Source organism: Triturus cristatus, chromosome 7, assembly GCF_964204655.1.
Source record: "Triturus cristatus chromosome 7, aTriCri1.1, whole genome shotgun sequence".
NCBI lineage: Eukaryota > Metazoa > Chordata > Amphibia > Caudata > Salamandridae > Triturus > Triturus cristatus.
Window position 1 is genome coordinate 1,495,964,507 of NC_140590.1, and position 27,702 is coordinate 1,495,992,208.

Here is a 27,702-nt window from a genome sequence, read left to right on the forward strand (position 1 = left end):
GGGGTGCCTGGGATGCGGAAGGCCAAAGGGCCGGAACTCCGTACCGCCATTAGGGCATGGGTAGAAGCCCACCCAGAAGGGAGAGGGGATGAGGGACAGGAGGTGCCAGATGCACCTCAGGAGGAGAGCGCCCAGGAAGTCCTAGACATCGTAAACATAGAGGAGTCTGAAAATGTGCCCCCAGGGAGACGTTCTGGGGCCAGTAGTAGGACAGGGTCTAGTAGGAGCGCGTCTCCAAAGGAATATGAGGACAGAAGGGAAGAGAGGCAATTAAGATGGGAACTAGCCAAGTTGGAGCAGGAAAGAGAAAGGGAAAGGGAGAATAAGAAATGGGCAATGGAGGAGAAGAAGCTGGCGCACGAGCTTCAGTTAAAAGAGCTGGAGCTACGCGCCCTCCAATTGAACGCGTCTAACAAAGACAATGGTGGCAGCATACCCAGGGAACCTCAAGAACCAAAATTCTACCTACCCAAAGAAGTCATAGCCAATTATACATTAGGGGATGACATCATGAAGTGGTTGGAGGCATACGATGTAGCCTTAACGGCCCATGGGGTACCCGAGAGTAACTGGGGAGGTGGTCTCTACCAGTATATACCTCCCACTGTTAGGGACACCCTGTTATATTTGGCCAAGGCGGATCAGGTTAAGTACGCCCCCATGAAAGAGGCCTTGTTAAAGAAGTTTGGCCTGAACCCCGAGAAGTATAGGCAGAAGTTTCGTGGCAGCCATAAGCTGTCCACCCAGACATGGGTAGATTTTTTTGATTATGCGAGGAAGGCACTAGATGGTTGAGTGCGTGGCAGCGAGGTGCAGGACTACCAAGGGTTGTACGATCTTTTTTTAAGGGAGCACCTCTTGGATAAGAGCTTTCCGGAGCTGCGCCAACATCTGGTGGACCGCAAGCTGAAGGATCCTCGAGAGCTTGCGGAGGAGGCAGATATTTGGGTGAGCACCCGGGTGTCTCACAAGGGCCCCGGGGGAGATGGCTCGAAAGGCGGACAGGGTTTCCCCCAGAAGAAAGAGGGGGGAGATAAAAAGGTGGAGTTCTCGAAAGGTCCCCAAAATAAGTTTGGGAAGGGAGTAGGAACCCCACCCCCGTCCAATTCCACAAAACCCACATACCCTGACAGGAGTCAGCAGCCAAGGATTGTGCGGTGCTACGAGTGTGGGGAGATTGGACACTACAGAGGAGATCCCAAGTGTCGCAAGCGACCACCAGCCCCATTGGGTGGGAAAAGTCCCGGGGTGAGTAGTATAGCGCTTGGGGTGGAGCTACCCTTAGATAGGGAAGGGGAGTGGACAGGCCTGACGCTGGTTTCACTCGGGGATAGAGAAGTGGTCCCCGTAGTGTCCCTGCCCCAGAACACTGCTAAATATCAGCAGAGGGTGAGAATTAATGGGGAGGAGGTGGAAGCTCTGAGGGACACAGGGGCCAGCATGACCACTGTCGTGCGGCGGCTGGTGTCCCCAGACCAAGTAGTCCCCGAGGAGTTCCATCGGCCGTATTGGCTGACGGCAGTTTGAGTCACTATCCAGTGGCTCGTGTTCCATTCAAGTGGGAAGGAGTCAAAGGCCTACTGCGAGTTGCTGTGAGCCCTGCCTTGCCTGTGGGGTGTTTGCTAGGGAACGACCTGGAGCACACCAAATGGAAGGACGTCGAGTTTCACGCTCACACTGAGATGCTGGGATTACCAGGATGGACTTGCGTGAGCACGCGGTCCATGGCTGCCCGGCATGGAACTCACCCGGAGTTGGAGCCTGGAATTAGGGCCCAACCCACAGCCAAACGTGGAAAGAAGAAGGTGGTGGAAGACATGCCCGTGAGTCGGATGGGGAGGCCGCAGAGGTGCCCCCGGAGTCCGCGGAGGTAGATGTCGTTCCTGTGGAGGACTTACCGACCCTTGCTGACTGGCAAGTGGAAGGAGGGCCTACCCAGGAGGAATTCTGTCAAGCACAAAGGACGTGCCCCACTCTTGAGGGTATGCGGCGGCAGGCCGAAGCTCAAGTGGCCAGTCAGGAACTGGGAGGTTATCATGTGTATTGGGAGGATGGTCTCCTATACAGTGAGCCCAGGGTGCCGGTACATGGGTCTTCGAGGGCCATAGTGGTCCCCCAATGTTACCGGGCCTTCCTGCTGGAGTTAGCACACGAGATACCCTTAGCTGGACACCTGGACCAGGACAAGACCTTTGCACGGTTAGTCCCCCATTTTTATTGGCCCAGGATGAGGATTGCCTCAGACACCTTTTGCAAGACCTGCAAGTCTTGCCAGGCTAGTGGCAAGACGGGGACAAAGTTGAAGGTCCCGTTGGAACCGCTCCCCGTGGTCGGGACCCCTTTTGAGAGGGTCGGTATCGATATTGTTGAGCCATTGGACCCTCCGACCGCAGCGGGACACCGGTTCATCTTGGTTTTGGTGGACCACGCCACAAGGTACCCGGAGGCTATTCCTCTGAGGACCATCACTGCACCGGTGGTGGCGCGGGCACTGTTGGGAATTTTTACCCGAGTGGGATTCCCGAAGGTCGTGGTGTCGGACAGGGGCACCAATTTCATGTCGGCCTACATGCAGGCCATGTGGAAGGAGTGTGGAGTGACCTACCGGTTCTCCACTCCTTACCACCCCCAGACTAACGGACTTGTAGAGCGCTTCAATAAGACATTGAAGGGGATGATCCGAAGCCTTCCAGAGGGCTTGAGGCGTAAGTGGGATGTCCTCCTCCCCTGCTTGTTTTTCTCCTATCGGGAGGTACCGCAGAAGGGAGTCGGGTTCAGCCCGTTTGAATTGCTCTATGGCCATCCCGTTAGGGGTCCCCTCAGTTTAGTGAAAGAGGGGTGGGAGAAGACTTCGCAGAAGCTTCCCCGGGACATTGTCAGCTACATGCTGGCATTCCGCAGCCAGATGGCCAAGCTGTGGAAGGCAGCCACAGAGAACCTGGAGGCTAGCCAGACCGTAATGAAGGAGTGGTATGACCGCAACGCTCGGACGGTCGAGTTGGACAGAAGGTGTGGGTTATGGAACCTGGGGAGCTTTGTGCCCTCCAGGACCGGTGGACTGGCCCGTTCGACATTGTGGAGCGGCGAGGCCAGACCACATACGTTGTGGATGTAAAAAACCCCCGTCAGCCCCTCAGGGTGCTCCACGTCAACCGCCTGAATGGTGACGGATGGGAGCGAAGAGGAAGAGAGTGAAGCTCTTCCTGACCTTCTTGCGGTACAAGAGAAGGATGGTTCGGTGGAAGGTGTAGTCCTCTCCCCATCCTTGACCCCAGAACAACAGAGGGACTGTCGCCATGTCCTGGGACAGTTCGCCTCATTGTTCTCACTCACGCCTGGAATCACTCATTGGTGTACCCATGATGTGGACACAGGGGACAGCCCCCCGGTGAAGAATAAGTCTTACCGGCTCTCTGACCGAGTGAAGGATAGCATCCAGCGTGAGGTGGCAAAGATGCTGGAGCTGGGGGTGATAGAACCTTCCAGCAGCCCGTGGGCTAGTCCAGTGGTGTTGGTGCCGAAAGCGGCCCCACCGGGTACGACGCCAGAACTTCGGTTCTGTGTGGACTACCGGGGGTTGAACTCTGTCACGAAGACAGATGCTCACCCCATCCCGCGTGCAGATGAGCTGGTGGACCGGCTGGGCGCAGCCCGGTACCTCAGCACCATTGACCTGACATCCGGATATTGGCAGATTGCCATGGCCGACGGAGCACGGGAGAAGACAGTGTTCTCCACCCCAGAGGGCCACTACCAATTTCGAGTGATGCCCTTTGGGCTCAAAAATGCTCCGGCCACATTCCAGCGGTTAGTGAATCAGGTACTATCTGGCCTGGAGTCCTTCTCAGCAGCCTACTTGGATGACATAGCTGTCTTCAGTAGCAGCTGGGAGGACCATCTGCAACACCTCCAGGAGGTATTGCAGGCGCTGCAACGCGCTGGCTTAACCATTAAAGCCAGCAAGTGCCAGATTGGACAGGGATCTGTCGTGTACCTGGGACACCTGGTGGGTGGAGGTAAGGTGTAACCCCTCCAGGCCAAAATTGAAACCATCTCGGCTTGGGAGCCCCCCAAGACCCAAACAGAGGTCCGAGCTTTCCTCGGCCTCACTGGGTATTACCGCCGGTTCGTCAAGGGATATGGTACCATCGTGACCCCCTTGACGGAGTTGACCTCAAAGAAACAACCTCGCAAGGTCATATGGACAGCTGCATGCCAAGAAGCCTTTGATACGCTGAAAAATGCGATGTGTACAGCTCCAGTACTAGCAACACCCGATTTCAGCAAGGAATTTATTGTACAGACAGACGCCTCAGAGCACGGCATAGGTGCGGTGCTCTCGCAACTCAACACCGAGGGCCAGGACCAACCTGTGGCCTTCATATCTCGAAGACTCCTCCCTCGGGAACGGCGATGGAGCACCATTGAGAGAGAAGCCTTCGCGGTGGTATGGGCTCTGAAGAAGTTGAGGCCATACCTCTTTGGCACTCACTTCCTTATCCAGACCGACCACCGCCCCCTTCGCTGGCTCATGCAGATGAGAGGCGAAAACCCCAAGTTGTTGAGGTGGTCCATTTCCCTACAGGGGATGGACTTTCGGGTGGAATATCGGCCCGGAGTTGACCACGCCAATGCTGACGGTCTCTCCAGGTTTTTCCACCTTAGTGAAGAGAATTCCCTAGAGGTTGGGTAGCTCTCCCCTCTTTCGGCTGGGGGGGACGCATGTTGGACCTGTCAGCCCTAGGGTGGTCTCCCTTTCTATTTTTGTATCGTGCCTCATTTTTTCCACCCTCATTTTTATGTTGGACTAGGTCTCCGGGCGCCTTTTCATTGCCAATCAGTGTTAAGGTGCAGGTGCTCCCTTCTCCCAAGATGGCTGCCACAGACCCCTGCTACTGCAGGGTGGTCGTTTTTCATAGTAGCACCCTAGCTGCCAAGAGCTGGCTGGGACCCACAACAATGTTGCGACACCAGCCCACCTTTTTGTCCCATAGGTAGAGTGGGGAAGCTCCTGGAAGATGCTGGAACCTTCTAGAAGGGAGGTGGGGTTTTACTTTTGCCACCTTGGTAGAGGTCACCTGACCTAGGGCTACTTAAGAGTGGGAGGGAAACTTTTGTGGTGAGTTGGCCATTGGGGTGAAGCAGAGCTGGAAGAATCCACCAGGAGTGTAGGCGGTAGGGCCTAGCCAGGGACTTATGCCTCTGAGAGTGACAGGATATAGGTACTGCCTCTTAAGTGAGTGAGGTGCCCTGTGAATCCCACTGATCTTGCCCAGTAGTAGGAGGACCCAGAGACTCTCTGCCAGCCTGACTAGGAAGGATCTAGTCGCCCTCTCCATTCCTACCCCCTGTAACAGAACCCCTTAAGGGCGCCAGATACATCTGCGCCACAAGACTTCATCTGTCCACTGAGAACTGAAACCTAACTGTAAGAACTGAGACTGCATGACAAGAGCGAGCTGTAAGCCTTGAATGCCAGAGCTGAGACTGCGTGTCCAAGCTGACCTATCAAACTAAATGCTAAGCCGATTGCCAAGCCACCGGGAATAGACCAGGTACTAGCGCTGTGACCCCCGCGCTCCCTGCCCTGGTCTGGGACCCCTGGCAGCGTGCTCCGCTGAGCACCATATCCCCATCCTTAACTTGAGCCCCCCCTGCGACGACGAAGCCAGCGCACTCACCGCCGCGGCCTGGAGGCCTGGAGAAGTGCCCTGCTGTGTCGCGAGGCCCTGGAGAAGTGCCCGGCTGTGTCGCGAGGCCCAGGGGAAGCCCGGGGCCCCGTCGCTGCCATCGCAGCCGTGTGAGGAGGTGCGCAAGGTCGGGGCCGAGTTCCCCCATCGTCGTGAGGACGGACGCCTGCTGACGCCGAGACGGAGGTAAGCCCGGAGGCTGAGATCCCCCCTGGTGCGCCCCCTGCTGGTCTGGAAACCACACCGCACTTGGCCCGGGTTGTCCCCTCCGTGGGAGTCCCCTACCCTGCCTGCGAGACGGAGAGACCCCGCCGAGGGATCCTGTCCGTGCCCCCCTTCCGCGATACTGAGCGCGGTGCGCTGTGAACTGCACCAGAGCATAAGGACCCGCTCCTCAAGTCCGGTAACCCTCCCCGCTGGAAGCCGTCCCAAGTACGGACTGACATTACCCTCGTGTGGCGCTTCACACCACCGACTCCGCTTCCCCAGCCGGAGAGACCGGGACTGCGAGTAGCGCGTTATGTTATATGCTCTGCTCGAAAGTATTTACATGCCGATGATCACGAGTAGCGTGTTATGTTATATGCTCTGCTCGAAAGTATTTACATGCCGATGATCACGAGTAGCGTGTTATGTTATTATGCTCTGCTCGAAAGTATTTACATGCCGATGATCACGAGTAGCGTGTTATGTTATATGCTCTGCTCGAAAGTATTTACATGCCGATGATCGCGAGTAGCGCATCACGTTATATGCTCTGCTTGAAAGTACTTACATGCTAAGGATCACGAGTAGCATGGTATGTTATATGCTCTGCTCGAAAGCATTCATATGCTAATGATCGCGTGTAGCGCATGGTTTCATATGCCCGGCTCGAAAGTATTTACATGCCCAGGGTTACGAGCGGCGCATTGTGATATATGCTCTGCTCAGAAGTAGTGACAGGCAACTGATTAAGAATAACGCGTTGTGTTATATGCCCTGCTCAAATGTATTCACAGGTAAATGATTGCGCGTAGCGCTTGGTTTTATATGCTTTGCTTCACAGGATTAGGGGCCATCGATTACGAGGAGCGCTCAGTTCTACAGGCTCCATGTTAATGTACCCGATGTCACCCATTACGAGTATCGTGCTGTGTTAGACGGCCTGTTCAGGGAAAGGCCTCGCTTAGCGCGCACAGCGCTATAATCACCCGCACTTAGCCAACTGCCGTGGGTATCTGAATGAGGTTAGGCACTGCATAAATATCGCCAAGGTTGCCGTATTTACTGATGGATGGTGTTATGATGCATGTATCGCCTTGTTACTTCCTGAACTGCAACTGACCAGCTATACTTGGATAAACTTGAAGTATTTGCATAATTTCAACGGTGTGGCGTCACTTATTGTGTGTGTCCCTAGTTCATGGGAAGCGTGTGGTGTATGGTTTCTCAACACATAGCCCTCTGGTTGCCCGACCGGCTCGCGCCACGTTACCGCCCATAGGGCCTGGTGACCCCAGGTTCCTACAGGGGGCATGAAAATGTAGTTAAGCTCACACTAGCTGAAAACAAGTTCTTTAGAAACATTACCAATCTGCCACAGATTACCCCGACACGTCCATTATTGAACGATCTTGGTAGAAAGTCAATTGCAGACACTGCTAAATTACGTCTTCTTTTATACTGGCGTAGACTCTGGTCCACCCCAGAGCTCTCAGACTATGCGGCTGTTTTTCTTGATATAATAAGGATTGACACATTGCACCAAATAAAATGGTTGAGAGAGCTTAGAGATATCCTAGTGAATATTGGTATGCATTCTTTGGGTGGACCCAATGAACACCCCTTTTGCACCCCAAAAGATCCTGAAGGCCAGATATTGTGAATCGGTCCAGCTTAATATTGTGAGAAGTTGTAAGTCTCCTTCTCTAACAGGGCTATTTCTGGACTGTAAACCTATTCCTAGGCTGGAACAATATTGGGATTTTATTATTAAGCCCCATGAGCGGAAACTTTACTTCCAGTTTAGGGTGGGAACACTGCCATTAAGAGTTTTTACAAGTAAATGGATCAAACATAGCAATGACTTGTGCCGGGTCTGCCAGTATGGCAAGGAAATACTGGCCCATCTATTGCTTGAATGTACAGGATATATTGCTCCACGCTGTGTCTTGTTGACACCCATTTGTAGGCTGTTGGGAACAAGAAGGGCCAGTAAAGCTGAAAGAATCCTAAAAACCGACACAACAGTAGTGATTGTTATAGCAATGGCAACATTCCTGGGATGGGCGTGGGAAATAAGAGCACATCACCAGCATTAGGCATTAGATTAAATGAGATTATGTCACGCTGTACAGTGTCTTTCTTTTGTGTGAATACTTGCCGTTTTTTAATAACCACCTCGCTCTGAAATCTGAAGACCGTATTATGAATTACTGCAAAGTTTTATCATAATAACTTTTATTGTATTTTTATATTTGTAAATAGTGATTTTATGATAATTGTATTTATACATCCATTAGGGCGTGTTCCACTTTTGACATGATGTTTAATGAAATGATTTTAGATGTTTTATGAATTGTTGTAGATGTACTTTTGTGCGCTTTTATGACTTAACACGTCGAATAAAGCTTTTGGAATGGAATGGAATAATCATTTTACTCTGATTTGCATCAACTTGTGATGCAAACCCAGTGCAAAATGTTAGTAAATCTGACTGTCAGTGTAAAGGTAGTTGCTCCAGGAGTAGGGAGTTGAGAAAGTGCATATATTTTCCTCACACACAATAAGTAACATTTTCACTAAATATGCACTCATTGCGCAAAAGGCCTTACACTGGTCATATGCGTGAATGTTGAGCATGGAGGTATTTTGAGCATGCATAAGTCAAAAGAGATTCCGGCGGGAGACTGGTTCTAATACAAAAGTCTCTAGTCAGAGGCACACTTCCCTTTTACAAATCGCTCAAGACATTTTATTGCGGGCATAACTTCCTAATCAAAAAAATTGACTTTCAAAAACAGGGATAACGCGAATTAAAGCTTGCCTAATAACATTTTTGCCTGGGACTTTTCAGGAGTTATTCTCACGTCTTTATTTTCAAATAATTTGAATTTTACCTGAATATTGATTCCTACTTCCGAAATTATTTTACAAGCTTGCTTGTTATAACTGGAGGTAGTTCGTTTTTAAGAACAGGCTGTAATAGTAGTACATTTACATGAATATCATGTGTACTTTCTAAAGTTCACATTTAGATTCTCAGATACCCATCACTTTTTGTGATAAGAAATGTAGTCAAGTTTGATTTTTTAACTTGATACACGGCGAGCTACCAGAAACCAAAATAATGAGCTTCGGTGATTTCAAGAGGCCACTCTCTTCCTTACTAGCGGCGCGTGTTTGGCATTGGGGATTGTAGTTGAAGGCCCATCACCTTCTCCACCTCCACTGTTTTTCTGCCCGAAGCTCAAGGAAAATCAATAAGAGATAACTTTTGCTACAACTTGAAAAGTGTCTTCCAAGTGCTAACAGCTGGCATCTATGTTTAAGATCAAGCACACTTTTTACTGACTTACTGATGCTTAATAACATTTAGAGCCCTATCTCATAAAGAGATGTATAATAAACTATTTTTTGATAGGAGCCAATTGATGCCTTTAGTGATAAGTTAAGGCAGTGCTTGCCACAAACATATTTTACCATCATTTTATGAAAATAGATTCCCTCAGCTGGTAATGTGTGACAAGAATGTGATGGAGCAGGATTTTCTCGAAATGAAAGCTTCTCGGATTTAATTCCTCACTGTGTGCATTATTAACGAAATGGTGTGAAAATTAACAGTGCAAAACTAAAGGGGGAAACAACAAAACTGTGCAAGTGTGTGCTGGGATTGTTCGAGTAGGCCGCAAATGGACACGGTTAATGCAGACAATAACAGCACAAAAGCCGTGAGTTTATTATTCTCTATGGGGCATATGTATGAAACTCCCGTTTTGCGAATCTCAAATTGCGATATTTTGCGATTTGCAGTTTGAGATTCGCAAATCGGTATGTAAAAAAAAAATCGCAAATGTTTAGCGATTTCCTAATAATCGCAAAAAAGTCTCAGAAACATCATTTGCGATTCCTTAATTGCGAAATTCGCAAATTAAGAAATCGCAAAAACGAGAATCTGCAATACAGGTGCAGCCTGATGACATCACAAACAGGAAGTGGGAGTGATTTCCTGCACCTGCTAACCTGAGCCACACCCAGAGGCTGTTTGGAGAGTGTGAGGAGGCATTCCAGGAGAGAACAAACACCAATGGAGTCCAACAAGCAACATGAGGGCAAGGATGCAGAGAAGAGGAAGAGAAAACACAAGTTTTCTGACAAGGAGCAGGAGGTCCTCATAGAGGAGATGGTATGCAGCCATGAGCTCCTTTTTGGGAAAAAGGCACTGCGAGTCCCAGAAGCAAGGAAACGCAAAATCTGGCTGGACATTCAACAGAAGGTGAATGCTGTGGGAGTGACCAATCGCACCATCGAGGAATTGCACAAGCGATGGTATGATATGCGGCAGAGGTCGAAGGAGAGGGTGGCAGCCAGTCTAAAGGATGCAAACCAGACCGGGGGAGGACCATCCACAGCAGCACAGCTAACACCCCACGAGGAGCTTGTGGAGTCCACTCTCCTGCTTGAGAGTGTCGGTGGTGTGGCTGACATTGACAGCTCCGACCCTGCATCCAGCAGCCAAGGTAAGATGCATGCAAAATCAATCTGCACTGATCCCCATCCCATGCACACTTCCCCAAATGCGCTAAATATCCTCACAAAATGTCATTCCAGTCCAAGTCTTACAGCACACCCAGCAATGCATTATGGAACTTGTAGTAATATGTCTGACAGTGTGTCCATGAGACATAGGAAATCTAATGCAACATGTGAGTTGGGGATAAGTGAATGATACAGTGTCAGAAGTTAGCCGATAGAAACTGTAGAAACTTTATTGAGTGCAAATTGCAGACAAAGACACAAACTCATGCAGTCCCCTTTACATCCACAGCACAATCCTGGGCCCGTGATGACAGTGCAGAGGGAGAGGAGCATGCACATCCTGAGGACTCCAGTGATGATATGGAGCACACACCAATCCTGCGCAGGAATCGCATACATGTGCCCCCACTGCCTCCATTTTAGGATGACATACCGGCCACAGGGGAGGACAGTGACAGAAGAGAGGGGAGTCAGGGTGTGTCACACATGCCCAGTCAGGACACACCAAGGTCAAGCATTCCACCACAGGATAGACGCAGGTCAAGGCCCAGGAGCAGCACTGCCACTGAAGTGGAGGAAACTGTATTTTCTGGGCTGGAACACAGCATGCTGCAGAAACAGCGCCTGCAAAGTAAATCTTTGAGGTCAATAAATAGGCAGCTATGCTGTATTCACAAAGATCAGCAAAATATGGGGGAGGGCATCATGGCCATGGCAGGTGCCATCCGTGACCTGTGTGACACTCTGAGGCACAACCATGCCACCAGTGACAGGGCTGCCCGATGTGCCAATGCACGCCTGCACACATATACCAAGGCTGTGAACCGCCTCTGCACCACCACCAGCACTCTGACACGCAGAAGCGTCACAATGCAGGTGGAAATGGCGCACTGCTGTCAGGACATAGCCAGATGGCTAGCACAGGTCACCAGTGCAGTGGAGCAGCTGCAGACGGCCAACTCAGGTGGCAGCGCTCTCATGGCCTCTGGCGAGAGTGAAGAAACCTCCAGTAGGAGCAGCATCACTCCTACATTGCCTGGAGAAAGACGGCGCAGTTCGAGACAGGGTGCAGGACCCCGGAACACCATGGAGGGCACTCAGCCTGGACGCCAAACACCACCAATGCGTCACCGAAGGAGGTGAACTGTCCAGTGACAATGAATCAAAAAAGGGTGAAGTAACCCAACTATGCAGATTGCACAGTTACTTGTGCCGTACCTGCACTGTGTGCATAACATGTGCTGGGTACAGCTACACTTTTAATGATTGTGAAGTGTAAATAAACACAGCACACATTAGAAAGATTTTTTGTCTCATGTCATCATTGCTCACCTAGAAGTAGATTTGGGTGATCTCAGTCTGTCTCTGGCGTCCAGCAGCTGCCCCGACTCCTGACGCTGGTCTGCCAGGGAGAGCAGGGCAATCGTCATCCGATGTGTCTGTATCGGTCACATCAATTGTGGTGCCTTTCCTCATAGCCATGTTATGGAGCATTGCACAGCTTGTCACGATTTTGCAGCAGGTCTCAGGGCTGTATTGCAGTGTGCCTCCACTTTTATGCAGGCACTGGAACCGGCTCTTAAGGATTCCAAACGTACGCTCAATGACGCAGCGTGTAGATCTGTGTGCCCTGTTGTATCCCCTCTCACTTGCATTGGCTGGATCCAGATACGGGGTCAGGATGAAGTCCCGCACTGCATAGGCACTGTCACCTGCAGGGATAGACACAATAGGTAAGTCAATGTCCCCACCCCCCAGTGATGTAGTGGATGTATGGATGTGTGCCATGTATTTACCTAGCAGGTATCCCTCCCCAAACTCTCCAGCACTCAGACGTCTGTGTATTCCACTGTGTCTAAAGATGAAAGAGTCATGTGTACTGCCAGGGTATTTGGGTACGATGTCATTGATGATATACTTTGCATTGCACACAATCTGTATATTGAGGGAATGGTAGCATTTACGGTTTCTGTAGACATATTCAGTTGCTGATGGGGGTGTGATGGCCACATGGGTCCCATCGATGCAGCCAATGACGTGGGGGAAACGTGCAATCTGGTAGAAGTCAAGTTTTGTTTGCTGTAATGCCTATTGGGTGGTGGGGAAGTATATGTGATGTGAGAGCCTCTGTAGCATTGCATCTAGAAAGGCATGAAAGAAGCGCGAAAGTGCACTCTGTGACACTCCACCAACCTCCGCTAAGACCCGTTGAAAACTTCCTGACGCCAGGAGGTGCAGGGAGCACAGGACCTGCACATGTGTGGGAATTGTTTGTGTCCTGCGTGTAGGGTGTTCCAAGTAGGGTTTCAGCTCCTCAATCAGGTCCAATATGGTCTGTGGGTGCAGCCTGTACTTGTCATGGATGTCCTCTTCAGTGTGCTGGAACAGAGTGATGCGCAGCCTGAATATACGTTCCTGTCTCATTCTCCTCTGTGCAAGAGCCCAAATACGCAGCCTCCTGGCTATCACAAACAGTGCTGCCATTGTGGTTGGTTCTGTTGCATTGTGGGGTGGTTTAAGTACCTTGCACCCGTTTACCACCTGCATGCACTTGGTGTTAATTGCGATTTCTTATTTAGCGAATTTCGTTATTTCGCAATTAGCGAGTTTTTCATACATTTGCTTGCGATTTCTTAATTTGCGATATCCTTTTTGCGAATTTCGCAAACTGAGAATATCGCAATTTAAGAAATCACAAGCATAATCGCAATTTTGGAGTTTCGCAGCCTAAGAAATCGCTAATTTAGCGATTTCTTAATTTGCACTAGGAGTGTGTGTCATACATATGAAATTGCGAATATTTAGTCGCAAACGCTGTTTATTGCGATTCGCAGCGTTTGCGACTAAAATTTGGTTTCATACATATGCCCCTAATTGTTTAAAAATAATAAGAAGTGTGCAAGAAAAAGCTAGCAAAAGCATTCATAGAGCGTATAATACTGTGATCTGTCCTTCACAAGTTCCTGATTCTGGCCAAGGTTGCGCAGAGAAAACAAATGAACATTACGAATGGAACTTCCTAGCAGAGCGGAGTATGTAGACACTTGTACTGCAAAAACGATACATTAATGAGATGGAGAAATGGACAAAGCGCAGAAGCTTGATTGATTTTAGAATTTCCTCTGCTGAAGGTTGATTATGAGGGCAAAGTAAAACAATGGAACATTTGAAAGTTAGGGTCATTGAGAGTGGCATGACTAAACACCCCTTGTTTTGGACCAATGAAATCAAATAATTCCATGTGAGATGATACAATGAGGGTTGGAGCTTTAGTAAATCTAGGGTAGAACTATTGGAAGTAAGAGGGTGGGGGTTAGGCACGTTTTTTCTTACTTTGCTAGTGGAGAGAGCTGTGTTGCTGTTTCCTAATTCAATTGGCTGGCTGTTGTTCTGCTGATCCTGACTCTCTGACTTTACTCCTCAATTCTTCTTTGGGTGCCCAGATTACTCTCAAGGCCAGAGGGCAGCTTTCAGACTTCTAGAACCTTGTGAGATTGGTTAGTATGATATTCTGAATTTGAATACATCTATTTTGCAAATGTCTTATTCTTTTGTCTCTACGCCTATCCACTCTCTCATTGCGCTGACATTTGAGATGTACAATTGATGTTTTAATTTGCTAATGTTTCTCTTATGTGATGATCTATGATTCAAGCTGTATTGTACTTAATGAGCAATCACATTTATTTCGATAAAGCATTTTGACTTATAAACAGAGTTTTTCATTATTAGCTTCATTGATTTAGGTATATGGAATGATTATTCTATGGTGATACTTTAGAAATTCTGATATTATTTTGCCAATCCCTATCCGCTAATAAAGATTAATCGGAGAAGCAAGAGGATAAATAAAATTAGCAAATTGGTAAGATTGATTTAAACTCACCCAGCGTGAAAGGGACTGTTAGGTATTAAATTGGATCCAGATAATACAAATGTGTCTGTTCCCTAACGCTGGATCAATTTTTGGTACCAGACTTGATGGCTTTATTAATTAAATTGGCAAATTATTAGGTCAGAATTAATATTTTTGGTTATTAACATATCGTACTATTGTTATATGTTGTGGTTAAGAAAGACGGTCCGGAGTGGCCTAAGATCCCGGGATGATAATAGCCTAATGGGCAGGTTTAGTGTGGCATACACTAAGTATTGCGTTGTCTGCTGGTGTATTATTAATCAACAGATGGGTTAGTAATATTGCCTAGGGAACTCTGAAGTTAGTATGGTGATGATTTGATTGGGTACCTTTAGAAAGCGCAGCTGAAAAAGTCCCGAGAATTTTCACTTGATTGAGAGTGGAGTAACACTGGTCAATATTCTACTAAGTAGCGAAAGAATTCTTTGAATGATTGAATCTATCTCTTTCTTAGTGGGGCAGAGAAAGCAGGTTTGTTTTATGTTGTTTCTAATTTTGTTTTCCTTTGAGAAAGCTTTACAATTTACTGCCAAAATATTTTGTAACAGGAGGGTCAGTTGTAGGAGTCACAGAGAGCCGCGCTGGCATTGGTCAGCTAGTGTGAATCATCACAAAAGGGTGTTGTGTTGCTATTGGTTGGTTGGTGTGAGTCGTGCTGGTATTGGGCAGCGTGAACGAATAGCATGTATGGGAATATGGAAGAGTTTTCCTTGGTTTGTCTAGGTCTTAGCATAGTGAAAGAAATAGAATGAAGTTATTGAAAATGATGAGGACTTTATTAAGAAAGGATGAGCCTATACCTATTAGAGAGGGAATTCCTGTGCCACCTGATGGGACTCCTGCTTCTTTTATGTCTTTAGAACGAGGATATCATATGTGTACATGGTTGGAGAATTGGGAAGTATACAGAAGGAGATGGGAATATTGCATTTCCAGAGCATGGTACTTTTAATGTGAGGATTTTAGAGATCCTGAGATATCAAACGAATCAATTGAGATCAAATCCCATACCCATGCAGTACGGAGTCCTCGAGGAATGAGAACATGAAGTGTATAAGAGAGAAAGAGACAGGTCTGCAAATAAATATAGAAATACTGTGAGTAGATATTCAGAGGCAAAATGGGATGCTCAGATGAAAAGATGGAGGAAAGATGTGATTGCAGATGGTGAAGGTTTATATCCGGTTGTTATAAAAGAGGATCTGACTGGAGGAAAGTGTAAAGAGAAGAAGAAATATGGGGAATGTACATATCCATATCCAAACGAAATAGATGATGAGTTATTAGATGAGTTATTATTAAACAGACCTCCATCATTTCAGGAAGAGCAGGAAAAGAACTACTCTGAATGCTCCATTGATTCAAGTTGAGGTATCTCAGCCTTCACAAGTGAGAACTGGAAATGAAATGAGTCAGGTAAAGGATGATTTGACACAAAGGATTACTCAATTAAATTTGAATGCAGTAGCTTTATCATTTCCAGTGATGATTGGTCCCATAGTGCCATTGTATAGTGAGGGTCAGAATATTTCACAAGTGCATACTTTGACAGTACCTGTTAATGATGATAGAGTTAATAATGGTGCTGAAATGAGTGAGACAGGAACATTGATTGATATTTCAGGAAGAGCAGTGGAAACCCTAAAGCGTAATGTACAGATGGAACCTAAAAGATTAGTGCAAAATGTGAGAGAAGTGAAACCTACTTCAGGAAGTTCAGTAGGACCATCAACGGAAGAATTGGATGAATGGATCAGAGAGATTGTGTCTAGTAAAGTAAATACAAGCATGGATGTAAGCAGATTAAAAGCAGACTCGGAGGAAATGATTCTGGGTATGATTAGTCCAGAGAGATTGAGTAACTATCAGTAAGAAGAATTATTGGTCTTGTGCGAGGATAGGAGAGCAAAGAGTCTTCATGAGAGATTTTCTGAAGTTGCACAAGCTTATGGAATTAATATAGAGAAATCGAAGGCTTTGCAAAAGACATATAGATTGGATTTTAGTTATAAAGATTTGGAGAGCTTGAATGCTTCTGGTAAGCAGTTGCAGATTAAGGAGTTGATAAATACATTGAAACGATGAGGTAAATTGGAACGTTGGAAAGCCAGATGGGCTAAAAAAATAAAGAAATGCTTGCAAATAAAGGGGCATCATCTATGTATCCTGTGAGAGAAACAGGGAGAGGGACAACAGTGACTGAAATTATATATCCAATGAGAGACGTACCAGGAGCTGGATATGTTCACGTTCCATGATCAAGACAGGATATACTGTCTTTTACACATTATTTTCCCAGATTGAGAGAGAAAACAGTTGAATGGTACAAAGAAGTAGAGGGATTTGTAAAAGATTCAAAAGTTTTGTTGAAGGATTTGGAGGGGTTGTTTGACATTGTGGTTATAGCTGATTTATGGACCGAGTCTAAAATTGCAGTAGTTTGGCCAAAAGAGGAATATCCCAAAGATGGGAAAACTGGAGCACCATCAGATGATGTGATAAAAAAATAAGATCAAGTAACTACCTATTTGAAGGGAAAAATCTCACCAAAACAGACAGATTGGGTAAAAATAGATAAAATGACTCAGGAGACGAAAGAATCAGTACATGCTAACTATGATAGGCTTTTACAGGTGTTTAAACAGTATAGTGGCTTTGAAAGCATAACTGACCAAGATTATGTGTCATTTTGTATATAAATTTGTGTTTGGTTTGGAACCAGAGATTAGTAACATGATCCAACTGCATTTGATTTGTTGGCAAAATAAAGGTGTAGATGAGATACTCCGATATGCCAAATATTGTAGTGATGATATTGAATCGACACATAAAAAGTTGAAAGAGAAATTAATGTGGGCACAAATGAAAGCAGCACAGAAAGGTGGTAATTTTATGGATCATTCTCAAACAGGTTTCCAAGGAAAAGATCAGACTCAGAATAATTAAAATAGTAAGATTTCTAACATGGGAGGTGTCATGATGAATGGAGGTGTTCTCACTCAAGGAAGGGAGGTAGAGGTAATAAGGAAGAAATGAAAAAGAAATATCCTTGTCATGCTCATGGCAAATTGGGACATTGGTAACGTGAGTGTAACGTTTCTCTAGAGAATAATGAAATTAATCAGAATTGTAATCAGCAAATGCAGAATGAGGTAAACAGGTTGCAACAGCAACAGGTAGTTACACAGGTATAAATCCCACAAGCTTTGATGCCAAATGATGTGAATACTCAAGTACAAAGATACAGTGCGAATGTGGGTTTTCATACGGGTGCTTCTGGCCCACTAGTAGGATTTATTCTACAGGCCCTTGGCTCATGTAGTGCACTTCACTAGAGACCCAGAAGTAAATTAAATATGCCAATTGGGTATGAGCCAATGTTACTATGTTTACGGGAGAGAGCACAAGCACCTTAGCACTGGTTAGCAGTGGCCAAGTGTGCAGAGCCCTAAAGCCAGCAAAGATGAGGTCAGAAAAAGAGTAGGAGGAAGGCAAAATGTTTGGGGTGACCCTTCGCAGAGGGCCTTTTTCCAACGTGAAAAATATTAAAGCCCTCGTCTTCTGTGTAAACTTTCCAGATGGTCCGCTATTTCTTTGTTCTTAAAAAGCTTCAGTGGTTCCGTGTTAGAAAGAAAGTTCTGTTTAAAGCCCTGGTGTCAGCTCACTGCACATTTTGTGGCATGGGGCCACAATATCTAATTGCAAGGTTATAGCGATACATTGCATCCCTGGCTTTGTGCTCTTGTGACTCCTGGCTGATGACGGTTACTCATTTCAAACAGATGAGACAAGGAGGGTCTTCTTTTTCTGTCCAGGCTGCTCTGATCTGAAATCGTCTTCCTTTTTATCTTAGCAATATGCCTAATGAGGAGTGTTTTCATAAAATGTTTAAAATCCACTTGCTTAGCTCCCAATAATTTGTCCCAGCGCAATCCAGCGAGCCACACAGTTGGTAATCATTTTGGCGGCTGTGCCATAGTTTGCACAGAGTGTTTCCTCGCTGTCTCTTGTTATTACCGCGCTTAAATATTTTATTTCCGACTCATACCATTTCAATAGAAAATCTAGGGAAAATTTAGCAGTGTTCGTCGTGAGAGGAAAGATCTGCGATTTACTCCAGTTAATGTTTATCCCAAATAGGGTGCCAAACCTAATAAACTCTTGAAGGATAGGGTTGAGACCAATATGTGGTGCTCGCATGTAAAGGCTGATGTCATCAGCATACAATGACACTAATATCTGTTCTGAGGGATGTTGTATAGCAAATTCTTTATTGTTGCCATAGTTTGGCTGCAGGAGGCTCAAAGGCCAGGGCAAAAAGTAATGGAGAGAGAGGGAAACCTTGTTGGGTGCCTCTCGAAATGGGGATCAGGGTGGAATATAGGTCATGCATCTGTATAGTGGCCTCGGGCTGAGAGTAGAGTAGTCTTATCCATGCCAGAATAGGTTGGGAGAGGCCCATTCTGCTCAATATTGTGAACATGTAGTCCCATTTCATGAAATTAAAAAGTTTTTGGGCGTCCAAAAATATCCCAGCCGCAGAGATCTCCAGATCACAGGCCCATTATTGCGGCTCGTATTTCATCCTTTTTGATAGTAACAGTAAGAAATTCTCTTCAGGAATCGCTGATCCATCCAAGGGTGATGTCTTCCAAGTAGGAATCAATATCAGGTGGACTCCTTCTGTGCGTGGGATAGAGTGTTGCATAGTAATTAGTAAAAACATTAAGAATATCACGCGAGTCAACATGCCTAGTACGTTCATCATCAAGTATTTCTAAGATCTGATTAGCGAATCTGGGGGTTCTAGTTACTTCGGTTACAGCCTTTCCAGGGCGCTTGCCCTCACCATAAGATCTGGCTGTGTGGTATTTGGAGCGGAATTTAGGTTTGTGTTCCACATCGGTTGAGTATTCAATTAGCAGTTCTTTAAGTTGTGCCCTCCATTGCTGGGGTGCAGGTTGTAGCCAAGAGCTCCTCCACTTGTATAATGTCTCCTTCTAGTCTATGTAGAGTCCCTCTAAATGTGGGTAGGATCCCTCCACCCTTGGCTATATATAGTCCCTGCATAGTAACCTTAAAACTTTCCCATACACAAGCAAGTGTTGAGACGCTGTCTCTATTGCAGGGCAAAAATTCAAGATGGCGGATCTCTTCACAGAAGGCGCTATCTAGTAAGGTGGTGGGTTGAAGCCTCCAGGATCTCCATGAGGATTCATTGCCTGGTAGGGACAACTTCATTAACATAGGAGAGTGATCCGGGAGGGGATGCGCCAGATGCGTCACCTCACAGAGCCATGTGTTCAATCCTTTTGAAAGCAGCCAGAAATCTATTCGGGACCAACTGGAGTCCTGCTGAGATAGGGCAAGGAGGTGCAACTGGAGGCGGCCTAACCACGAGCGAACTGTGAGCTCTCTCCAGCACCAGAACTTTGGAGAACGCCTCTGCACTGAAGAGCCCCAGCAACAGTATTTAATATTTGCTGCATTCTTAAATGTAAAAAAGCTAGTATTAGGTTAGACACCATGCTGACTTCATCAATGATTAGTAGCTTTGATTTCTTTAACACTCTTGCCACTTCATGACAAGCATCACCAGATAATTTGATGTATTATAATTTGTTGTCATGTTCAACAAGTAGCATTAATAATTTATGAAGGGCAACTCCTTTAATATTATATGCAGCTAAGCATGTTGGTACAGTAACTACACACAACAAATAGGAATCTGTTATCTTCTGTAGATAACTTGTCAGTACTTTATTCAAGAAGCTATTTCCAGTTCCAGCTTCACCACTTATGTATAATAGAACTGGTTTATATTTAGAACATGCACACTTTTTTCTCATGCAGAAATCCATGTTCCATTTTTACCTTTTACTTCATATAAATGTATTTCTGATCTGTATTCAAATGCTGCATTAGTTGTTTTAGATCCACGGTTTCTTCTCTTGCTTGCTGCATTGCATTCTTCACCTCATGCATGGCTATTGCAACTTCATTTGGAATGACTGGCTGTTTCAGATGTTCTTGACTTCCAGGTACTGAACTTTGACTGCTCTGAGAGCTCTCTCTTGCTATCTCAGCAGCAATTGTTTATTCTTGTTCAACCTCATCTCTCAACATTTGAAGATACACTCGAAACACAGGGCACTCAATGCTGTATTTCACAGCATTGAATGAGTATTCATAGCAGTCAGTCAGTCAAAAGCTTTATTCGGATTGTAATAACAACCATATAAGCGACAAAAGAAAAAAACATTATACATTATAACAACCTCTGCAACATTCACAAAGTAAAATACATAGTAAAATACCTACAGATTTTACAGAAAGTGACGTGCTAACAATGAACATTATGTGTAAATTACGCTATAAAGTGTCATATACCAACTATATTCCTATTTTAGTTAATGTGCTAACAATGAACATTATGTGCAAATTACGCTATAAAGTGTCATATGCCAACTATATTCCTAATTAGGTTACTATAAAATGGCGCTTATCAACTGTATTCAGTTCTGTGCAAATTACTTAACCGCTATATGCCAAGTACCAAATCATTTTATAAACAACTTAAAAAATGATGGATTTCCTAGCAGCAATACTTTTTAAGATGTACAACGCTACGTGAAAACAAACATCCGGACTTTCCAGGGTAGAAACTAGCCTCATAGCATTTTTAGTGGTCCGGACATTATATTTTAAAAACAGGGGTTTTAAATAAAATTTCCTTAGTGAGAGATAAAATTTACAAAACATTAAAAAATGACAACAACTTTGCTTAGACATGTTATCGCAAGGACACACAGAGCTAGTGCTTTTTTTCATAATCGGGAAAGCCACAAGATGGTGGACGATCCCTAACCTTAATCGTGTCAGAACAAAGCGATGAGGTGATTTCGTTACATCAGTCAAATATGCCTGGCAACCAGCTTTAAGATTTAGTTGTTGGTAGTATATCAAAGTGGGTTGTTTCCCAATTAGTCTCTCTCGGTCCACCTTTTTATAATCTAAGAAGGTTTCTTTAATCTCCCTTTTTGCAATAAAAGTCACATTCTCTAGTTCTGAGTAGATATTTCAATTAAACAAAAGTCTATACCAATAATTGATAAAGCTCAACCAGGGGATACGGGAACAATAGTCCAACTTCAGACAATCTTTAATAATACGTTGTGTAAATAGCGTTTCCTCTTTCAACCATATCGAGCCCCATAATAGAAGGGGACGTAATGCGGCTAAATCTGAAATATAATTTAGTCCCACTTCCTGATGTATCAAATCTGTAGAGGTCGAAGGGGGGACGCTCAGCAAGCGTTTGAGGAAAGTGTTTTCGTCTTGCTGTAATGACTTCACAAAGTGGTGCCCCCAGATGCCAGCTCCATAAAGAGCAGAAGATACACACCTGGCATTATAAATAGCAACCATATCTTTAATTCTTCTGGCTCCCACTTTGGTTGAAAATCTGAAAATACTATTGGTATTTCTACTCATTTTGAGTCGTATGTTATCATATTCGCGTAGCCATTTCCCATCTCCTGTAAAGGTTACGCCGATGTAACAGAAAGATTTAACCGAATACATTTTAGTGCCCTCCAGAAAAAAAGCCTTACTTGACTTAGATGTTTTTACCCACATGTCATAACAACTGTCATAGCAGTCAAATTCTCCAAGGAGCTCACATTGAGTTTGCCATTGCTTGAACAACTGCAACAGGGCTAATTAGAAAAACTCTCTTTAGTCTGGAGTTTGGCAACTTAGCTTTCGATGGTCGATTATATTTTCTTTGTTATGTCTGACCAAACATCCTTCACATCCATCAACAGCAAAATGTCCTTCTTCTATGTTTTCACTGATGGTTTTTCTGTATGTATAATATTAACCCCTACTGTGCCCATGACGAGCTGGACTCGTCATGGAGCACAGTCGCGCTGTGCCCATGACGAGTCCAGCTCGTCATGACACCCACCCACGGGGGAAGCGCTGGCGCTCCCCCCGTGAGTGGTCGATCTTTTTTTTTTACTGGGAGGGCAGGGTAAGACCTTCCCCTGCCTCCCCCCGCCCCCCACCCTCGCGTCATCAATGACGTCAGCGCGCGAGCTGCACTGATGTCATGGAGGTTTCCCCTTTGTTCTCCGTGGCGCAGGAAGCCATTTGCTTCCTGCGCCACAGAGAAGAAAGAGGTGAGTTTTGGGGCTGGGGAGGGGGTATTTGAGTTTTAAGCGTCTTGGGATTTTGTTTTGGTCAAAACTGCTTGTTTTTATTGCCATGTAAACCAGCATTTGCAATGCAATAGGCACGGTGACCTGTTGGGAAATTTGGAAAGCTCCTGGCAGCCCATTGAGCGTAGGAGTGCTGGAACAGAGTCCGTCACATTGTTCTTTAGCGAAATTATTCCCTCACTCATTGAGACTGGATGGAGGACAATCATTTACACTGCATGATTTATCAAACTATCAATACAGAGTTGCCTGCCCAATGTTTAAAAGGCACGTTCCCCCGAACCTGTCTTCTTTCACTTTTGAGAATGTTTACGTTTTATGTCCTGAGCCATGTTCAGAAACGTGATGGATGGCATGTTCAACATCTCACCACCAAATGTTCCTTCCCAACTGTTACCAAATGTTCCCTCCCCTCCCTACATCCTCTAAGCATTTTTAGCGAGCATATTAGACCGGGGCAATATTTACTAAAAGCAGAGACTTGGTAGCTTGCAGCAGAAACTTGTTTTATTTTATTTAAATGAAATCACAACGGACGGGTGTCTCTCGCAACTTGATACATTTGTTTGTGATGCTTGCCTCTTCTGCCCACTTGTTTGTTCCTTTACTATGTTTACCACCCTACAGCGAGGCTGGAGCTGAGAGCCGTAGATGTGTTGGCACAACACATGTTGTATGCCTGAGGCGGATAGTCACTACTATCTCCACCTTCAGTCTGGCCAGGCCCGGCAACCACAGAAACCCGTTTTGCACTGTGCTCATTAATGTATTTTGTGAAATGCTTTGCCGTTGATGAGGCCCAACGGGTGGCCCAACGCCATAGTCAGTAATAAAAATATGGAGTGTAGGAACCTGACGGCATACAGTGCCCATATGTCCCCCTTTATTTCCCAGCTCCACAACTCCATATTTCACGGAGTTTGGTTTGAAAAAGAAAGGCAGCTTTAACCCCTTCACTGCCAGAGATATGATCACATACCTGCCGCAGCCCCAATGAACTATTCACTGCTTTGAATACATTGGACAGTCTCAGTAACTAAGCCCGGGGACTCGGAATGCAATAGCTGTGAATGTATTTTTGGTTGCATATTTATATAGCGCGAACTCGACCCGAAGGTATTGGAGCGCTTTACATAGCACCGTATTTACATTACACATTCGTGTGCACTCTTTGACTGTGCACCTTATATAAATGCCAAAGTGCAGCAGGATGGAGAGAAATAGAAGGTAAATAAATACATAACTAAATAAAGCAAGATAGGGGGGGTTGAAAAGTGGCCAGATTGTTTTTTATTTACATCCAAATACATCAGCATCACGTTACAGAGTTTGCCAGTGAAGCGCTAATGTTGTTTCTCGTTTTTCTTTGAACAGCATTGTTGTTCCCAGGTGGTTGATGGGTGGATTGGACAACACAATGTGTACCATGGCTCTGTGTTTATGGATGTGGTCTTTTTATACCATACTGCTTACTTTTTTGTAAGGATATAAGCAATGGACATTGAAACGGTTCCCTTCAGGGCCCTCTAGTCATATCCATAACTTTTCAGGTAAAACCACTTGCTGATTTCTGAATGGTGAGTGAGAGATCGTTAAGGTAACCATGTTGTTTCTGCTTACATTTCACATGCTTTACTTAATCTTGCATTCCCTATGAGTGGCTGCTTTGATTTATTTTTTAGGCAGCATATTACTCTTATCAAGTGCATAATTTGAATTGAGCCACATCCAAGTGTTTATAGCGGGCACAATAAGGTTATAGCTGAAGACAGTGCGAGTTTCTCTCAGTGGGGAAGTATGGTGTTCATTGGGGGAGAGGATGTGGCACTATGGCCAGAGCTGTCGAATTTGGAACTGGGGAACCGGGTTCAGCCTTCATGACCAGTCCACCAGACCACTGTACTGAGGGAGCACATTCCCATGCTAGACCTTAGAAGGGCCCACTAGACCTTAGAAGGCTTGATGTCTTAGCACAAGCAGGTGTACTCTAGTGGTGTCAATTGTGGGTTAACCTTGAAGGCCTGTCCACCACAATCCATACTGAAGTTCATCTCCAGTCTTGCGGGCAGGCCTACAAAGCAGCACACCCTAGAGCAACAGTGATCCAGTCGCTGTGACTCTGTCACTGAGGTCACATGAACCTTGAGCAGGTTAGGGCGATGCGAATGGTGTGACCTCACTAGGTACCTATTTCGGGTGGGTGCGTAGTGATGCAAGTATATTATGGTTTGAAAAAACTTGCTGCCTCCTTCCTGGCCTCCAGCAGTTTTGTCTAGTGGAAGGGTTGACTCCTGGAAAGGTAGCACAGAGGGTTAATGTGCCTGCTGCAAAGAACATGTACCATGCAGATCACAAAGTGCACTGCTTTAATGGGGGGACCATGATGAATGGTCATTTACTGTCAGCTATAGATGATGGATCCCTGAACAGTGTCATGTATGTTCATGTTTGCGTTGTGCGGAGGGGATTACCAGGTAATTATTCACGCAGCTCTCTTATGGATTTCACATGCCGTTTTTCTGAGTCCCCAGATAGATCATGCAGTCTGTGTGTTCTCTTTTGTACTGCCAGTCACCGGTGTATTCAACTGTGTAGCCTTGGACCGTGTCATGTATGTGCATGTAACTTGCATGATCCAGGTAACTATTAGCGGTGATACTAAGTGTCTCTCAGACCTCTTTCAAGTGGTCACCATCCTTTTTCCCCAGCAACCCCCCCTCCCCAGGGGCAGCAATCTGAGAGATAGCCCCAGGCGCCACAAGCTCTAGCTACGCCTCTGCCCCCGATGTCTCTTTTATGCATTCCTGCTGCACGATCGTGCAGCAGGAATGGCCACTAGCGCCAGTTTTTTTTTTCTTTTTTTAGGTTTGGGGTTGTTTGTAGGAGCGGCCCCTTAGGCAAGGGTCGCTTCCCTTATGGCCACATTATTTGTTTTATATTTTAAAGTGCAAACAAAATCAAAGAGGTAGCAGACGATATGTTACAAGAGGAAAAAGTGATGTGTGCATGTTACAAAAGAGTACAAAATACAAGTAGAGGTAAAATACTGCAATAAATGGCAGACACTCAGAAAACAAGAGCAAACGTTACGTTACATGAGGCAATGGTGGTAATTGTGCATGTATCAAAAGCAAACAAAATACAAGAGGTAGCAAACAATACGTTACAAGAGGAAAAGTAACATGAGTGCAAGTTACAAAAGTAAAAAGTACAAGTAGAGGTATAAAAGTGCAATAAATGGCAGACACTCAAAACACAGGAACACACTGGGAAGGCACTTCTATAGGCATGGAGAACAGAATTTCCTATAATGTAAAGACTTCCTTCAGACAATAGAGAGGGCGTGAATTAAGTTTGGAAGTGTCTTTGCAGGAGAACTTTGAGGTCAGTTTTGAAGGACTGGGAAGAGGGGTGGTCCGGAGCTGAGGCTGAGTTCCAGATTCTCGCCACATTGCCTGTAAAGGATTGGGCCATCGATCTTTCCTTCTTGAAAGTGGGAGGTTCAAGTAATACATTTTGCGCAGTACGTGATGGTCTAGAGCATTATATGCATATGTGACATTAATGGTTTTTTCTCCCTTTTATTCTAGTCTAAAGCTTTTGATTCCTGTTTCCGGTTTCGACAGTGGTTGTTCTGCAGTTTTGTGTAGTTGCATTTTTTTGGTAAGAATTTTTTTTTTGTTGTATTTACTCCAAATGAGTAATATTGTAATGTTTGAATGAACCTTTTTGTAAGTGATGTCATAATAGCAGCATATTTAGTTAGTGGTTTGAGCATGAAATACTTTGCGATGTGTTTTGCATAGTCTTATGTGTAATTTCTTTTCTCTTTCTTTTTTAGTGGGATACTGTTGATCCATACTGTGTCTGTGCAGAGTAGGTGGTGGTGAGTAGTTTAGCTGCCTCTGGCAAGTGAGTTGTATTGTCTTGGAGTGTACATGTGTTTTTAATAAAAGTGATTTTTGTTTATTACTTATTTTACAAAGTGTTTGTTGTTGTTGACTTGTTTGACAAGTTACCTTTATTAATAAGAATTATGGCTAGCCGTAGAATGACTGCTCAACAGGTGGTTGGTATGCTTCTTGAATCTTCCTCTGAGCTTGATTATGAGATTGACAGTGTGTCTGAGGGAGAGGAGGGAGGGGAAGATTCTGGCAGTGAGTTTTCTCTCCACATGGAATCATCGGATGATGAAGGTACTCTCAGTGCAGATGAAGGTACTCTTGGTGTGGATTAAGGGTGGGCGTAGTTCGCGAAGTAGCACTTCGCGAAGCTACGCAAAGTGAAGTTCACACTACGGGAGCTACGCGTAGCACTTCGCGAACTGTGTAGTAACATGTTCGCACTGTGCAAGATGTTGTTTTCAATGATTGCACAGTGCGGACAAGCAACCGGCACTGTGCAATCATTGAAAATGGCATCTTGCACAGTGCAAGCTGTAGTTTTCTGCTGCTCGAGTAGATTTTTACTCGAGCGGCAGCTTTCTCAACGCGAACTGGTAGTTTCTCATCGCGAGCGGTCGCGAGCATACGCGACCCCTCGCAATGAGAAACCTGACCTCCTCGCGTTGTGAATCTCGCCGGGAGGTTTATTTTCCATGCTCGCGATCGCGAACAAGGAAAAAGTCTCGCCGGGATGTCATTTTGCTTGCTCGCGGTCGCCAACTTGACGTTGAGGACCACGAGCAAGCAAAAAAGGACCGCAGCACTACGCAACACTACGCTACGCGTGTTCACACTGTGCTACGTGCAGTTCGTGTAGTGCGAAGTAGCGCGAACTTCGTAAACTACGCGAGCGTAGCGTAGTGCTTCGCCCAGGCCTAGTGTGGATGAAGCAACTCTCAGTGTGGATGAAGTGCCTGTCTTACAGGAGGAAACTGCTATGCCGATGGTGCAAGAGGCATCTGGATTGCAGTCTGAGGCTGCTAGGCTTCCTACTGGAAGTGCTGGACTTTGGGTTGATCCAAACTTGGTGCAGCCGGTGTCGCCTGCCTTTAGCTGTGATGCAGGGTGTAGAGTGGATTGTGAACACTTTTTGCCAATACAGTTTTTTCAGTTGTTTATGGATGATGTATTTTTGGGTGAGATTGTTGAGCAGACGAATTTGTATGCTGAACAGTTTTTGAGGGACA

At 45.6% G+C, this 27,702-nt stretch overlaps 1 long non-coding RNA gene across 1 annotated transcript in view; it reads left to right on the top strand.

Annotated features, from left to right (window-relative positions):
* LOC146812249 (uncharacterized) overlaps nt 1-27,702 on the top strand; it is a 60,862-nt gene that overhangs the window by 16,805 nt on the left and 16,355 nt on the right. Inside the window, exons 2-3 of the long non-coding RNA XR_014965886.1 lie at nt 26,162-26,234; nt 26,413-26,457. This is a non-coding gene — a long non-coding RNA (uncharacterized LOC146812249). The remainder of the gene's footprint in view (nt 1-26,161; nt 26,235-26,412; nt 26,458-27,702) is intronic.